The sequence below is a fragment of the Dermacentor andersoni genome, chromosome 3 (assembly GCF_023375885.2).
Source record: "Dermacentor andersoni chromosome 3, qqDerAnde1_hic_scaffold, whole genome shotgun sequence".
Lineage (NCBI taxonomy): Eukaryota > Metazoa > Arthropoda > Arachnida > Ixodida > Ixodidae > Dermacentor > Dermacentor andersoni.
The window spans coordinates 218,083,156-218,101,331 of record NC_092816.1 but is presented as its reverse complement, the minus strand read 5'-3'; the positions used below and the strand labels follow the sequence as shown (position 1 = coordinate 218,101,331).

General features: G+C 41.0%; 1 long non-coding RNA gene across 1 annotated transcript; it reads left to right on the top strand.

Moving 5' to 3' along the window:
• The first annotated feature begins 449 nt into the window (after positions 1 to 449).
• On the top strand, positions 450 to 18,029 carry LOC140216654 (uncharacterized). The gene is made up of 3 exons (XR_011893231.1): positions 450 to 644; positions 14,687 to 14,952; positions 17,235 to 18,029. It is a non-coding gene; the product is annotated as an uncharacterized lncRNA (long non-coding RNA).
• The last annotated feature ends 147 nt before the right edge of the window (positions 18,030 to 18,176 follow it).

The following is an 18,176-nucleotide window of genomic DNA, read 5'->3' as shown; positions in this document are numbered from 1 at the left end:
GATATGCGGAGCGTACCACCCCATGGCTTTGTGCGTCTGCACCGAGTTGGTGCCCAGGCACCGGCAGCCGGGACCTCGCAGAGCCCTGGCCATGCTATCATGTGCTCCAACAGTGGTTTACCCTGTACTTGGGTCATGGGTCTTAATGTAAGGCACTTCCTCATCCATAGTAGCAGCTCACAGAGAACAACAAAGAAAGATAGTTATCTGTCATTCTCTTTTGTTGTTTGGCCGCCGTTCCTCGACCCGGTCGACGGAGTGGAAAGGGGGGGTAAGCGTTATAGTGCCCTGGTCGTTCGAACGCTAATAGGCCCCGAAAGCGTTAGGTTCACCCAAATAGACGCTAAATAATGATTTGGCTTGGCTCCGTATATTATTTTTAAATACGTGTCGCTAAAGTGATGGACGCGACGAGAGCTCCATTCTGCCCGTGCGGACTCCGGCCGTGCCCCTGGCTGCTCGTGTTTTTCACTAGCTTTGTGGAAGGTAATGTGGTTTGTCTGCATGTCGTCGCCGCTTTTTCCTGTTTGAAGTAGACAAGTAAAACTCTTGCTTGGGCTAGTTGGTTCATGGTAAACTGATCAACGAGACAAGTTCCTCGAGATGAGATAGGAGACAACATGAAGTCATAGGTGAAGTTTTCTGTAAGTGTGTCGTTTAAATAGGTTGTGGTTTGGCCCTTGTGCTATGTGCGTCAGTGAAATTTGCCTGTGCCCGTGTTCATGTTGCTCAGCAGTCTTTTAGAAGGTGATTATGTGGTTTCTGCGCAGGACGTTGCCGCTTTTGTTAGTTTCTACGGGGTCGCTGTGTCCTGCGAAGGCACGCAGATGCGAATGGAACTTTTCCGCCTGCTTCGTAGATAGCGATATGTCTCTCGAAGTCAGCTCCACAGCAAACAGTGCACATAAAGCGTCTAGTTTATGTGGTTTATGAATGGGTGCTAGCGTGAACTTCTGTGTGTGTAACTAAATCTTCGTGCTGTGTGCCCATCGCTTGCACATCGGGCCGCCGGCAACGGATGTGCTATAGTATGCTTCACCGTAATGTACCATACTTGTATCGCATTGAAGCACTCGGTTCACAGTGGTCCCACCGCAATACATCTGTGTAATGCGGTGAATGATACACATTGTCTTGCGGTTTACGGGAAGAGAGAATGTGCAAACTGCAAGCGCAACTACTCATCTCTCTGAGGACTAATACTGTGATTGCTACTACATTGATTTGTTGGAGGTTTCTGATATGCAAAGGCTTGTTACAAAGACTATTGTGCTTGTAGAAACGTAGTAAGAGTCTCACGCGCCGTCTCTGGCCACAGTACGAGCACATAGGGCCATGACCCCAAAACAAGGGGCCGAAATTGCTTCAGCGAACATCAGAAGCAGCTCATAATGGCTTCCAGTGTATGTGTATAAGTAAGGAACGCGTACCAGAGACTGGTTTACGGTCTCATATTCGCGGTGCGTAACATAGGTGAAAGAAGTGCTCAAATCTCCAAAGCCGCGCCCGAGATAACTTTTTACACCTGTGAGTGGTGCGCCTAAAACAGCGGGTGCGCGTGTGCACAATTAAGGAACACGCATTAGCTGTAACAGTCGCCCCCTTTCACTTTATGATCACCGCCTAGCACGGATGTACTGCCGCGAAGCTGACTTAAGGGAGTCGAATTATGCAACGTTTTTTTTTTACTGTTAGTAAGGTACTGTACTGATTTAGTCATTGGGAATCCATGTATTGTAAACTAGAATGAAAGCCTAACAGCACGTTTTCATTGATGCTGTTCAATATTGTAAAGAATTTCTGTTGAACTGGCAGCATAGGCTTGCCACCTTTTATTTCTGTAAAATTCATGGTCATCAAAATTTCCATTGCATGATTTTACGCTTTTAAAATAGCCTTGTGTTTTTTCTGAGTTAACCTTATTTGTTACTACATCTGGTAAAGTATAAGTGAAACTAAGTGTGGTAAATGCCAAAGAAATCTCATACATTTTTCTTGTTTGCTCTTGTGGAAGCACCATATTGTTGACATTATAAGGCATACCGTCTAACATACCATCTTGTTTACAAGCTGAACACTTTGCATTTCCAGTCTAATTTAACTCTTTAGGCAATTCTGCCGGACCAGTTTTGGAACAACACAATCGCAGTTCTGTAATATAATCAAAACATTTGCAGTGCCCGGGTTATTTTGTAATGGTTTTACTTATTACATTGATGAAGGCCAAAAATAGCAGTTTTGTATGGTCCATCATAAATTAGCGTAGGCATTTTTATTGGCAGTGTTAAGTGAACAAAATCTTGTCATGTGCTGCAGTAATTGGTATCAGTGATTCATTCGTTTGCTTTATCTCTAGACAATAATGGTCAAATAGATGTAATATGTTTAGATTTCAGAAAAGCCTTCGATTAGGTTCCGCGCGACAAATTAATCTTCAAACTTAGAATTACTGGCATACCTGTCATTTTCATAAACTGGATTATTGCTTACCTGAGCAAACGCACTCACTTTGTTACAATTGGTGAACATAGCTCGGCCACTCTCCCAGTCATATCAGGGGTGCCAGAAGGTGGTGTCTTGGGGCCTTTACTGTCTCTAATGTATATAAATGACATTGTTAAAACCATAACTCCCAGTGTGCAAATTAGACTGTTTGCCGATGATTGTATTTTATACAGTGATGTAACTTGTCAGAATGATCAGACTGTCCTCAAAAAGGATTTAAATAACTTAATGAAGTGGTGTAATGAATGGGGTATGTTTATTAATGCTGATAAATTCGTATTTCTTCGTATTACTCTTAAAAAAGAACCACTAACTTATACGCTAGGTTCTTCATCTCTGCGTGAGACTAACAATTACAAATACATAGGTGTTACTTTGACTTCCACATTGTCGTGGAACATGCACATTAATGATATTTGTTCTGCTTTCCGCAAACCCTGTTTCCTAAGACACAAACTGAAAAAATGCCCCGCCTAATGTGAAATTACTGTTTTTTTTACTTTCATTAGACCAAAGTTAGAGTATGCATGTATATCATGGGATCCTTACGCTAAGTCAAATATTGTTCGTCTTGAAAAAATGCAAAAGGCAGTTAGGTTTATATTTCATAAATTCGTAAGACTGGACTCTCCCTCTAAAATTATGACAGAAAATTCCATACCCACTCTTGAATCACTCCGAATGATGCTAAGGCTTCAATTCCTTTCCCTTCTTCTCAACGAGCTTGAAATTAAACCATCGACTCACATAACACCTGCACTAACACGGCACACAAGACAGCATCATCCGGACTCACTAACACCCTATTATGTTTGAACTGACACGTTTAAATTTTCTTTTTTTTTTTTCCAGAACAATATCAGACTGGAATGACAGTTTACAGATAGAGTGTGACTAAAAATTGTATAAATTTGTATTCGCTTGTCCCTAATTTGTTCTCTTTTGTTTGTATGCATTCTATTGCCCCTCTGCTTGGACTGAAAGGTCTGTAGTAGGTACTATATAAATAAATAAAATACTGATCTTCCTTTACTTATGTATCCGTACTTGTTTTTTTTAAATGTTGATCTCATTAAATTTACATCAGTAGATTATTGGCATCAGTACAGGTTTCAGAAAATTATATCACTTAAAAAAGTACAGTACTTAATATTTGGGAAAGCTTGTCTAATATAAAGAGCCAATGAAATACTTTGGTATTTCCTTAGACATTACAAAGCATTTCATTAAATGAATGAATGAATGAATGAGGGTTTTTTATTAATAGACAAAATACAGTACAAGGGAATATTATACTGGAGGAGGTCCCGACGTCAAAGACTAATGGGACCTCCTGTACAGCGTATAAGTAAAAATATAAACACTTGCAACAAATAATGTAATAAATTAAAAAAATAGGAAACATAGTATTGGTTGTATTAATTTGTATTAGCAGCGCTAATACAAATTACCTACAAACATCCTAGTAAAGAAGTATAATAATTATGACATTTGACTAATTATGCCATTATGAAAGTAAATGGATAATGAAACACAACCAAGCAAACTTTTATTTGTGTAGCATAAGTTTTAACAAAACGTACATTTGGAAGGGAGGAATGAAAAAAAAAAACTTAAGTGGTTGCAGATGATAAAATGTGGTCTTTTAGTTCTAGGTAATGATATACATGATTTAATTGTAGGAGGTAGTGTGTTCAAGAAGGAAATGGACAAAAAATGGATACTCTGCTAACCATAATTTGTGCGTACCTTGGGAAGAATAATAATATTGTTTAGTGCAAATCGCCTAAGATTAGTATTCATTAGACAAGAGGTATCAGCCTGTTCCAGTGAGCATTACCTAGTTGTTGGCATAAAAATGTACCAAGATTAAAGTTAATAAGTTCATCTACAGTAAGAATGTTGTAATTACGTAATAACTGTTTGGAATTGAAATGGTTCAAATTAAATGTAATTCTAACAGCCTAGTTTTGTAATACTTGTAATGATTGTAAGTGGGTAAGTGTTTTGTGGTTCAATGCATACCGAGCTTTTAAAAGTGTCCTTATTTCATATGTTGCCTTCTGCCTAATGTTTGCTATGTGTTGATAAAACTTAAGGTTAGAATCAAGTTCTGCACCCAAATAGTTACAGGAAGTACTATAATCAAGGGTTCGACGAAAGTTCGTCTGGTCAGGCATGGAAATGAAGGGGATCACGCTCATTTGACCAAGTCTGATGTATAATCCGACGTTTCGGAACTGCGTACGGGTTCCTTGTTTACTGAGTTGGACAGGAAATCATCATCAGTTATGTAGCCAGCACGTGATGTAATAAGCATGCGTAAATGGCAGGCATAGTCCCTGGTGTCCGGTTCATCATAGCTGGCGTCGATTGAATGATTAGCGATTCTATCAGCCGCCGGGATGACATGTTCTTTTCTTTGGCAACAACAGTAGCATTGTCCCAGTCAATCTTGTGACTGTGTTCTTTCGCATGCTCAGCAATGGCGTTCGTCGTGTGACTATAATTTCTTACGTCACATTTATGGTCCTTGAGGCATCTGGAGACTTTCCCTGTTTCACCAATATATACTTTGTGGCAATCAGCGCATGGTATCTTATACACGACCGCTGGGAATGATTCAACAGGTAACCTGTCTTTCACATTCATTAGCTGGTTCCGAAGCTTGCTGGTCGGGATGTGGGCAATGCTCAAGTTGTATGTTGAAAATACGCGTGACAGTGCCTCGCTGATTCCTCGGCCGTAAGGGATGGCTGCACGTGCACAGATTGTCGTGTTGTTCTCCGAGCTTGGCTGTCATATCCGCTTCTCGGTCCTGCATATGGAACGATTAGGGTAGCCGTTGCGGGTTAGCTCACGGTGGATCGTCCGTAATTTCTTTTTCAGTGCATTGTCGCCTGAGGAGACACGTATGGCGCATGTTATCAAGGACAACACTACGGACGTCTTGTGGCCGACAGGATAACAAGAATTAAACCTGAGGTAACAACCTTTGTGCGCAGGCTTCCTGTATACTCAGAAGGCGAGAGCGCCCCCATCCCGACGAATCAGTACATCCAATAAAGGCAACAAGTTGTCCCTCTCATGTCCAACGGTGAATTGTATGTGTGCATTTTGGGCAGTCAGGCAGTCCAGGAAGCGTTGTATGTCTTGCTTCTTCAAAATACAGAAGCAGTCATTTTACGTAGCGATAAAAAACTTTAGGTGCCAGGTTGAATGTGGCCAGCACCTTTCCTTCCAAGGCTTCCATTACTATATTGGCCGTGGTAACCAATATTGGCGCTCCCATCACCATGCCATGCGTTTGCTGATAAAGGCTGCCACCATAAGAAAAATTATTGCTTAGACAAAACCACAGCAGTTCGGGGACGTCGAAGGACATGCAACCAGGAAGACCACTCTCTGCTTGTAGGGCTTCTTTGCACATGGCTATTGCCAAATTCACTGGGACACTAGTGAAAAGCGATGTGACGTCGAATGAGACCATGGCGTCATCTTCACTCAGCGTGATGTCCTTTACCTTTTTCTTTATGAGTCGTGTATAAAATACTATGCGCTGATTGCCACAAAAAATATATTGGTGAAACAGGGAAGTTCTCCAGACGCCTCAAGGACAATAAACGTGACGTAAGAAATAATAGTCACATGACGAATGCCATTGCCGAGCATGTGCAGGAACATAGCCACAAGATTGACTGGGACAATGCCACTGTTGTTGCCAAAGAAAAGAACATGTCATCCCGGTGGCTGCTAGAATCGCTAATCATTCAGTCGACGCCAGCTACGATGAACCGGACACGCCGGACACACCGGATGCATGTTTGTTACGTCACGTGCTGGCTACATAAGTGACGACGATTTTCTGTTCAACTCAGTGAACAAGGAACACGTGCCCGGTTCCGAAATGCGGGTTATACATCAGACTTGGTCAGTGACCGTGATCCCCTTCAGGAAGTACTATGTGCAATAAGATTATTACCAAGTTAAAATGAAGGAATGAATGCGGATGAGCGTTGGTGGGATAAGACTAAAATTTAGTTTTAGACGAGTTTATATTGAGCTGGTTAATACTGCACGAATTTAACACATTGTTTAAGTCAGTATTAAGTTTCGAAACTAGGTTCCCTACACAAATGTCAGGGTTATAGATGTGTCATATGTGTAAAGAATGTAGTAAGAAGAAAGCAGGCAATTAGGCAGGTTGTTACAGTTCATTCTGTCAAACATGACACAGGGCATGTTTCTAAGTTTATTCATAACTATTTAACGAACTGCAGAATGTTTCCTTAAACGTGAGGACCAGTCTACACCCTTTGGGTGCTGTACATTGTTGGCAAATGCATATATTGTGGTGTAAAGGTTTATCAGGCTGAATGGTATATCCAGTGATGCAGCACCAAAATTTGCAAAACCAAAATTTTTGGTATAGTTGAAAAACTAACTAAAAAATATTATAGTTTGAAAATAATGAATGTCAAAGGAAACCCCAAGAATATGGTTCGTCCATAAATTATGCAAGAATACTTCAAAGAAAAAAAAGGAAATCTGCAATTAGGTTCATTGGGCAAAAAGAAATAAAACTTCTTGCATCTTAGGTGTTTGTACCATGCAGTAAAGCAGCTCCCTAATGTTATGCACAAGTAAATTGCCTTTGCAGTAAAAAACCTTAGACTTTTGTTTGATGACTCTGCACAGCACTTCTCATAGTTTCTACTTTTTTGTGGCTTCCATCACCAGTCTTGAAGTTCCGAGGCCATTAGTGGTTGGTCACTGTTAGTGACGAGTCATAACATCTGTGGATGAGTTCGATTCTGCATTAAAACTGGTCAAAATGTGGCCTTCTCTGAAGTGGTGGCATTTCGTGGTAGTACTTGCAATGCACAAGGAAAATAATGAACTTGTTTACAACACTGTATATATAGTGAAAGAAGTTGTCTGCCACCTGCTTATGCACCGTGTCAAAACAGTGCAAAATGTAATCGGTGCTATTTATCGACAACCAGTCCAGCATTATAGTTGACACTTTAGTCACTTCTTGTAACCAGGATGTGTTGGCAGTGTCAGCAGTAATCATTCTGTGTACTAAACATCTTTCCTTCCCCTGCAAATATGAAAATGTTGTGCAGATCTGCGGTAATTACAGTTTGCATGCTTTCTTAACAGATCAGGCAAAAAGCAAAGTTCATGTCCCTTTAGCTATTACACAAACACTACTGCATGTTCTCGCAGTTGCATCAAAAATTCCAATTTGACAAAAAAAAGAAAATATCAGAACTGATTATTTATTATGTTAGCCTATTTCTTAAGCTAATATATTATGTTATGTGCTTGCCAATCCATTTGTAGATGCAATAATTGGGTTGTAAAATTATTCATTGCATTATTCAAGTTATTCTGAAGTTATAGCGAGTGGGGCTACACTAATCCAGGTACAACCAAATTAAGAAGGCCCACTAAGCTTGAACAAAGACACTCCCTCACCAGAACAGGAATTGGCCTCCCTGGTGTAGTATTCGGCCACAACCTCCCTAATGATATCTTCGATTAACCAATGGCCCTCAGTCCCCAATAGCTGCGGAGCACCTGACCAAGGCGGCGGTCAGACTTGCAACGCAGCAGAGGGTGCTAAGAGTCTCTGGGTCTGGACAGGCTGCCCATGAAAACTGACCCTTGCAACGTTTAACACCCGAACCCACTCGAGTGAGGCTAGCTTAGCAGGACTCTTCAAAGAACTATCAGAAATTGTTTGGGATATTATCGGCCTTAGTGAGATTAGAAGAGCTGGTGAGGCTTACACATTGCTGAATAACGGCCATGTCCTCTGCTATAGAGGTCTCCCAGATAAGAAGCAACACAGGGTAGGACCTAATCCATAAGGACAAAGCAAGTAACATTGATGAATTCTACAGCATCAACGAGAGGGTAGCAGTAGTCGTAATCAGACTAAATAAGAGGTAAAGATTAAAGGTAGTACAAAACTACACTCCAACGTCCAGTCACGAAGATGAGGAAGTAGATAAGTTTTATGAGGATGTTGAATTAGCGATGAGAAAAGTGCAAATGCGGTATACAGTAGTAATGGGTGACTTCAATGCAAGATCGGGGAAAAAGCAGGCGGGTGAACAGGCAGTTGGCAACTACGGTGTCGATTCTAGAAACACTAGAGGAGAGATGCTGGTAGAATTCGCAGAAAGGAATAAGCTGAGAATAATGAACACCTTTTTCAGGAAGCATAGCCACAGAAAGGAGACCTGGAAAAGCCCTAATGGTGAAACAAGAAATGAAATTGATTTCATACTTTCTGCTGATCCCAGCATAGTGCAGGATGTAGAAGTGATAGGTAGGGTAAAGTGCAGTGATTTTAGGTTAGTGAGGGCCAGTATTCACCTCAATTTGAACAGAGAAAGAGTAAAATTGGTCAAGAAAAAACAGGTCAACTTAGAGGCAGTAAGGGTAAAAGCAGACAAATTTAGGCTGGCACTTGCAAACAAATATGCAGCCTTAGAACAGAGTGACGATGATCATGACATAGAGGTAATGAAGGAAACTGTACTGAGGCTGGCTTCAGAGGCAGCAATTGAAGTGGGAGGCAAGGCACCAAGGCAACCAGTAGGCAAGCTCTCCCAAGTAACAAAGGACCTAATAAAGAAACGAAAAGAATGAAAGTGTCCAACTCAAGAGATGAGATAGAATGCGCGAAACTATCAATACTGATCAGCAAGGCGAAAATAAGTGATATTCAAAATTATAACGTGAGAAAGACTGAAGAAGCCGTAAAAAATGGACGCACCCTGAAATCAGTGAGAAGAAAACTTGGCATAGGACAAACCAAGATGAATGCACTGAAAGATAAGCAGGGTAATAGCATCAGCAATTTCGAAGGTATAATAAAAGCATCGGAAGAATTCTATATGACCTGTACAGTACCTAGAGGGCTCAGGAGTACTTTATTCGAAACAATGAACAGTATACGGAAACTCCTCCTATATAACAGAAACTCCTCCTAGAGATGAGGTCAGAAGGGCCTTGCAAGGCATGAAATGGGGAAAAGCGGCAGGAGAGCATGGAATAACAGTCGATTTAATCAAAGATGGAGGACACATAATGCTTGGAAAACTGGCGGCTCTCTATACGAAGTGTCTATCGACTGCAAGGGTCCCAGAAAACTGGAAGAATGCAAACATTATACTAATCCACAAAAAGGGCGATGTTAAAAAACTGAAAAATTATAGGCCCATTAGTTTACTCCCAGTATTATATAAAATATTTACCAAAATGATCTCCAATAGAGTAAGGGCAACATTGGACTTTAGTCAACCAAGGGAGCAGACTGGCGTCAGGAAAGGATACTCTACATTGGATCACATCCATGTCATTAATCAGGTTATCGAGAAATCCGCAGAATACAATAAGCCTCTCTATATGGCTTTCATAGATTACGAAAAAGCATTTGATTCAGTAGAGATACCACCAGTCATAGAGGCATTGCATAATCAAGGAGTACAGACCGCTTATGTAAATACCATGGAAATTATCTACAGATTGCACAGCCACCTTAATTCTACACAAGAAAAGTAGGAAGATACCTATGAAGAAAGGGGTCAGCCAAGTAGACACAATCTCTCCAATGCTATTCACTGCGTGCTCGGAAGAAGTATTCAAGCTATTAAACTGGGAAGGTTTAGGAGTAAGGATCGACGGCGAATACCTCAGCAACCTTCGGTTTGCCGATGACATTGTTCTATTCAGCAACACTGCGGACGAGTTACAATAAATGGTTGAAGACCTTAACAGGGGGAGTATAAGAGTGGGGCTGAAGAATAATATGCAGAAGACAAAGATAATGATAAATAACCGGGCAAGGGAACAAGATTTCAAGATCGCAAGTCAGCCTCTAGAGTCTGTGAAGTACGTTTACCTAAGTCAACTAATCACAGGGAACCCTGACCATGAGAAGGAAATTCACAAAAGAATAAAAATGGATTGGATTGCATACGGCAGACATTGTGAGCTCCTGACTGGAAGCTTACCGTTATCATTGAAAAGGAAGGTACACAGTCAGTGCATTTTACCAGTGCTGACATATGGCGCAGAGACTTGGAGACTGACAAAAAAGCTTGAGAACAAGTTAAGGACCGCACAATGAGCGATGGAACGAAGACTGCTAGGCATAACTTTAAGAGACAGAAAGAGAGCAGTTTGGATCAGAGAGCAAACAGGTATAGACGATATTCTAACAGACATTAAGAGAAAAAAATGGTGCTGGGCATGCCATCTAATGTGCAGATTAGATAACCGTTGGACCATTAGGGTGACAGAATGGGTACCAAGAGAAGGGAAGTGCTGTAGAGTACGGCAGAATACTAGGTTGGGGGGGGGGGGGGGTGCGGCGGAATTAGGAAATTTGCGGGTGCTGGTTTGAATCGGTTGGTGCAGGACAGGGGTTATTGGAGATCGCAGGGAGAGGCCTTCGTCCTGCAGTGGACATAAAATAGGCTGCGGCTGATGATAATGAATTAGAATATAGGTTGGCCCATGTCTTTTTTAGAAAAACAAAAAGCAAACATGAAACATCTTCCTTTAGCGTAAGCTCAACTACTAAACCTCACTAGTCAATGCCACAAGCGCCATCCTCATCAGAACTGCCAGACAAGTTGTCCTCTTCAGATGCTTCGCAAGGGTCCTTGGCACCCTAAACGACGTCGTCCTCAATGCCATCAAGTGTGTTGGATATTCAGCGTTTCATGCCAGTATGGATAGTCTAAAGACTACTTTACAATAGGCACGATGGAGGAACTGTGTTAGCTTGGTACTTTGCTAACATAAATAGGTTGATGATGACGATGATGAATTTGAATAGTCATGGTAACAAACAAGTATGGAATTCCACAAGAATTGACGTTTTATTTGTTTTGTTCATTTATCTAAATATCCCATCCCCCCTGTGTTTTCCTGCTTAAGTAGCTTGTCAACCTTGTTTTTGATTAAGGGCTGTTATGTGATGTCATAACCTTAAAATTGGAGAAACACACACCACATACACAGAATGTGAACTAGCAACACTTTATCTCGGACAGTTTGTTGATGCACATCTATTTGCACATTGTAAGAAAATGACAACCAGAGTGAAGATCGAAGTGCAAGTACATTACACATCCACATTCCTTTTGCATCTCCAGGTTCAATCAGTAGAATATTCAGCAATTATTTTTACTGCATTTCCTGCAAGAATTGAATTTCTTTAGGAGATATAGCTATTGATGGTGCTCTTACACATTCTCTTGCACTTGCCATGGCGTACACCTAACTTATAATTCCATTCTATTCTGCACATGTGGTCATTTAGTTTTTTCGAACTGTGATGTGCATTGTGACAGATGCTATGCTAGGTTACTTGTTATATTTACTAGGTTATGTTTTGGCGGTTATATTGATGCTTTCTTAAAGGTGTTTAATACACTTCTTGGTCTGTCCAATGTACTTTCTTCCGCAGGTTAAAGGGATTTTGTAAATATAACTTCTTTTTTTACCATTTACTAACTTCCACATATGGTTCACACTGCCATTCCTGTTGATGACTTCAGTCATTGCGACCATTCACCATTTTATTTATTCCTATTAGGTTATCCCAGGCACAGAACACTATATAAACTTCGTGCTTAGTGATTATCTTTTTTAGCTTGTGCAAAACTTTGTGCGCACAGCAGCACTATAGGTCACAATTTATTTGAATCATTATCCTCAGTATTTCTCCTACCATTTATTGTGCTTAACAGTCTTCTGGCTATTGCCACAATCAGGCTGCTTATCAATCTTTCCACCTGAGCACTAAGGCTTTGTGTAGGCTTATGGAGACTATATTTCTTTATACTTTGTGTTAAGCATGACATCACTAGGCCTCTTTTAACAGGCTTTGAGTATGCAGAATCGTATCTCATGAGTGCCTTTCCTCCTTTACTTAAATACATCCAACATGTGTTTTAAAAGTACATGCAGATTTTAATATTCAAAAACTTCAGACTACTCAGGTGGCAAGTCATATGTGATGTCTAGCACGGTGAACAAACCCCTGAACTGCTGCAACATTGTTGTCACATGAATACACTTCATGTTTTTAAAAAATAAGCATAGCCAAAAATCTGCAACAAACCTAAGGCAAGCCTTAACATGCCATTTAACAGTGGCATTAATACTTAGACACCCTTTGTTTTAAAAAGCTTACGCAGTTTTGGGGCTAGGCAAGAGCCAGTACAAATTCCATCTTGTTGTACATATACACAATTTCCGTATTCAGGAATCATTGATCCTAGATAAATTCAAAGCAGTTCCGGAAAACAATGTACACTAGTGCCTTGTTTTTGTAGTCTTTGCCCCCCCCCCCCTCCACCCCCAATCGGCACAGTTTATCTTTCACATATTTCAAAAAGGGAAGAATAGGTGCAACTTCATCTGGAATAAGTGCCAAGCACCAATTTTCGCAGGATAGCGCATTGAAAAGAAAAATAATCACCGGAGGCACTTTGACACTCATAGCAGGCTCACATTACAGCCTGGGCCTGCCGAGTGCTCTGCTCTTGAGGTAGGAGTATATGTTGTAGTCTACAGATAAAAGATTTTGTGGGTAGATGAGCTTTGCAGGGTAGGTAACTTACATATGTGGAAAAGTGCCATTCTGTGAAATTATGCCATGAAATTATACAGATAGTGTGAGCCTCCGTATTAATGATGGCCATCTTACATGGTGCCATGTCACAGGGCGTTTTTGTACTTTTATGTAGAAATTGTTTATAAGGGTAAATGTGCTCAACAGCATGAAGCTATACAACATATACAGGCTGTTTCACGTAACTTGTGCTATACCTTAAAAATATGCAAATGCCACATAGCTGGACCAAACCAAGATATGTTGTTTGCTGTCACTTGGAGACACTCAGATTAATTTTCTCATTCTGTCCAATTAGATAATTAGTCGTAATTAACCAACTTCTCGATTATTATGATTAGATGAAAAGTGTTAATGAGAAAATTGTAGAGCAACATGAACTCCCAATACAGCTTTCTGTTGCTCAATATATGCCACATAAAAGTGGTTTTCCGAGTGTGAAAGAAGCCTGTGAACACACACAAGGTAGCTCGAGTGACCACTCACGCAGCAACTTTGCGTGTATTCGTGGGCTTCTTTCATGCCCAGAAAACCAGTCATGTAGCACATATTGAGCAACAAAAAGCTGTATCAGGAGTTTCTCATGTTGCTGTACAGTTTTCTCATTGTCACTTTTCATTGAATTATAATAATTGAGAAGTTGATGGATTAAGACTAATTATCTAATTAGCCAGAGATATGAGTCTCTCCAAGTGACGGCAAACATCATCTTGGTTTGGTCCAGCTACGTCGCATTTGCATATCTTTAAGGTTTGGCACAAGTTTGTGAAACACCCTGCATAACCAACCACACTGTTTGGCTAAAGCCTCCTGGATTCTGCACTATGGTATCTGTATGAATGCGACTTTGGCCTATGTAGTTAAGGCAACGTAGCATGAACTCTCATAGAAGTCTCTTCTGTGCCATTGACACTTAAACATAGATGACTGACATACACATTGTGTTTACGAGGTGCGACAACAATAAAGTGCTTCTCTTTTCCTATTCGTAGAAACACACCTGTACTGTTTTCTCTCTAGAAGCTGCATATGAGGACAGGAACGGCATATGTTATTGTGTTCATAATACACTAAGATGAGATAGCAGTTCACAGTTCTGCTATGGCAGAACGAATGGCATAGTTCTACTTGTCATTGCAGGAAGATAGTACTGACGGAATCTAAAGACTGACTTATCAGTGTATGTTAACTTCCGTGTAATATAAACACTTACAAAATTTTTGTTGCTGTTGTGTGTCATGTGTTGTCAACAAGTACTTTGTCTACACTGTGTGTCAGCCTGCAAAATACGAAGCCTATTGGTCACCTCTAGCGCGTCAGTAGGAACAGATTTAATGAATGCCCTCTAGATACATGGTGGTCAGCAGCACTGTATGTAGCACATGTAGCAAAGACGCCCAGAAGAAAAAAAGGCCAGCTAGCTTGACTGAACTTCTAGTTCACGGGCCTCTTCTATGATGCTCTAACAGCTTGGTACTGTCTACTGGCTTGGTCCGGTTGCTTGTGATGGCTCAGGGATGTTCCAGCATAAGTCAACCCACCTGAATCTCCGGCGAAGGCATGGTGCTCTCAACTCGCCCTTTGTACTTTGATGGCCTGGTGTCCCTATTGGCCTGATGGTCTAGGATCCTCGAGCCCCTTCCCAAGTTCCTGAGTTTGCTGTTGGCTCCCACTCTGGTGCCTTTACCCTCTCGAGTCTGTGTGCCACAATGGAGCCCTGCCCTCAACAGTTGTTGATGGCTATGCGCAGAACAACCATAGACGCAACAGTGGCAACAATTGTAGGATGTTTCCCCTTTCATGCGTTTATCTCACAAAAACAACTGTCTCCATAAGTGTCGTAGTTATCTGTATGTGAAAGGCTTGTTAATGTAACAGTAGAGATCGTAGTGTGCATATTCTCAGACTGCCGTGTCGGCTGCTGTAATGATCCTGGGTCCACCATCCATCACACAGAAAAAGCGAAGAGGAAAAATTAAGTGTCATGTTTCATTGAAATGTAGAATCAGTGAGCAAAAGGCAAATGAAAGCAGACAAAAAAATAAAAAGAAAGCTTGCCACAGGTGAAAGCCACAGCTACTCTTCTGCATTACACTTGCGAGGTTCTACCAATTAAAGGGACACTAAAGATCAGTAAATGCGAAATCAATTTAGGCTGATAAAACGTTCTTTTAAAACATTACTTTCTTTAAATGACCCCTAAGTCACTTCTGATAATTCTAAACATTTTAAATAAACATGCACATTGCGTATAGTATACAGTGACAATAACTTTCATAAAGATGTCATCGCTACATAAAATAAAAAGAACAATTCCGTGCTCTTCAATGAGATTTTTCAGCTGCTTTTTCGAATGTTATGAAGCCAGCAGGGTCTTGCATATATCACCAGGTTCCTGGATCTGATGTCACCAAATGTCATATCAAAAGTTGTCAGTTGATCAGACAGCTAGGTAAAATAGCACTGTGACAAAAGCTGGCTGTATATCCTGGGAAGGGTGGAGGCTCGCCTTTCTGTGCCACTGCACCTTTTGTGAAACTACCATTCAGTCAGCATTTCATGGGGGGTGATTATTGGCATATAACAGTGGAGCCATGAAGAACTTTCCTAGATGGTCAAAATTAACCCAGAGTCCTACTACGGTGCACGTCATAATGATATCGTGGTTTTGGCATATAAAAACCCAGAACAAGAAATCTGACATTTTTCTACACACAAAACCTCAGCATTTTCACACTTAAATTTTGTCCAAATGGTTTTGATAACTCCATTTGGACCATTTGGCAATTCAGATTGAACCAAATGGTCCTGCTGGATATTTCATCTGGCCCAATTTGAAATGAGGGAATGAAGCAGTTGGCCATTCTAACTGGTCCAAATGGTCCTGTTGGTGATAACACTTGGCCCCCCTATTGGAAATTGCCATTTCTATTCGGACCCATTGATATTTCCAAATAGTTTCAATTGTTGTTGTTTTTTTACTGGGTTTCCTCTATGTTGATGTTACCCATAGCTTTCGCTGCATTGCATGGAGATGATGAGAGTATGTTGTGAGGAGAGAGGAGGGTAATGAAGGTGCCCGTGCCCTCTTTCATCCAACACCTGTAACTTTGCTGTCGCAGCATCACTAAAAAAAAATTCCTGCAGCTGCTTGTTTATTGCAGACTGGTCTATGTATAAAATTTCAAACTGAGGGAGGTTGGGGTGTTTTAATATCATAGTAAAAGATTGATTATGAGAAAGAAAATGCAAGTTAAAGCTCAATGTTTTGAATTCATGCAGAGAGTGAAGTGCATGTGTGTCAGTTTTATGTCACAGATTACAAAGTATTGTGTTTTCGCTGTTGTGGCTTAGCAAAACTCCTTGAAACTTGCTATGTTGTCTTTGCTTACAACACTATAACCGATCTCGGCCAATGAAAAATGAACTAGTCCTGAGCAAACACCGTCGTCACAGTGAGGTGGTGCAGGAACTCCAAGGTGGCGTCACCACCAGTGTTATTGTTTTCGCCTTTTTTTTTCTTGTTTACCGAACTTCTCATGGTAAAGTGGCATTTTTTTATTGTATAATGATGATTTACCGATACAGTTCAAGCAATTTTTCTTTCTGTATTTTCCCTTTAAGCTACTGCAATGATCGTCTGGTACAATTTGCTGGGTGTTCATGTATGTGTAAATGATAGCCCTGAAAGTGTCAGCCAATGTTTTAAAGGGTTTATATTAGTGTGAAGTTCAGAGCCCCTTTCTCCTTAGAAGAGTGATGGTTTGGGCTAGTTGGTTTTCCATTTTAGGTTGTGTGGTACAGCATGAAGCAGGGACAAGGGACACAAGAAAAACGACAAGTGCTTTAAACTTACTTGTCCCCGTTTTTCTTGCGTCCCTTGTCCCTGCCTCACGCTGTACCACACAACCTAAAATGGAAAACCAACTAGCCCACACCGTCACCCTTCCAAGTTACATTTCTAGTTCTTCGGGCACCCTTTCCATCGCAAGCGCTTGTCCTCGTTTTTTTGCGTCCCTTGTTCCTGCCTCGTGCTGTACCACACAACCCTTTTCCATTGCAGACTGCTATTAAGCAAACCAGCTACAGCAGACTTATGGTGGGAGTACACAAACTAAGGATAAAGAGCTGCTACTACAAGATACATTCTCAGCATGTGAATGCAGTCTCCCCAGACCATTCCCTTCAATATGCCTAAAAACCTTCCTTGCACTGGATCTCCTGTAGTTCCTACACAGCTGTCCCATGTGAACGTATTTTCTCACAGTCCAGGTGGTGTGATACACGAGTATCTCTACCCATATCATATGAACACCACTGGAGTTGTGCAGGCACTTGAGCAAGTTAGAGTAGTAGCCTGTGGCATGCACATGTAGGGCTTCAAGTTCACAAACAGGTCCTTCGCTGCTCATGTTGTAAACAGCCACGACCACTGCCAACGTCCCCTGCAGTGGTCCATGCCTGTGACACACCTGCACGAGGTGTTGACAGAGGCACTTTAGTACTGCCAGTGCTGCCATGGTGGTCTGAATGCACACTCCTACTCCTAAAGGAACAGAAAGCTGAATTTCATAATGAACATGACATTCTGTTAACAAAGTGTTCTTTATGGAAGCCACCCAACACTGATGTTCCTACTGCTGCATTCGTGTAATGTGTCAGGTGTCGCAGCACTTCACCTGATCAATTACAATATCTCCTACTTTATGTCTGCATAAGTAATTTCGCAGATTGCCCGTCTCAGTGCACAAAAACATTACTATTGAGTAGACCACATATTTAATCTAACAAGACTCCAGTAAAGCATTGGCAACACTAAGAAGTGTTCTTCAAAATGTTAGTACTTGGTGTCATAACAATAAACTGGTTGTCAAAGCTGTTGTAGTGGATGACAAAGTGACAGAGACGGCCCAAGAGCAAACGCACAACACATTTATTTCAGAGACAACGAACTATATATAAAGGCTGCTTGCCTATGACATAACACAAAAGAACGAATCATGTT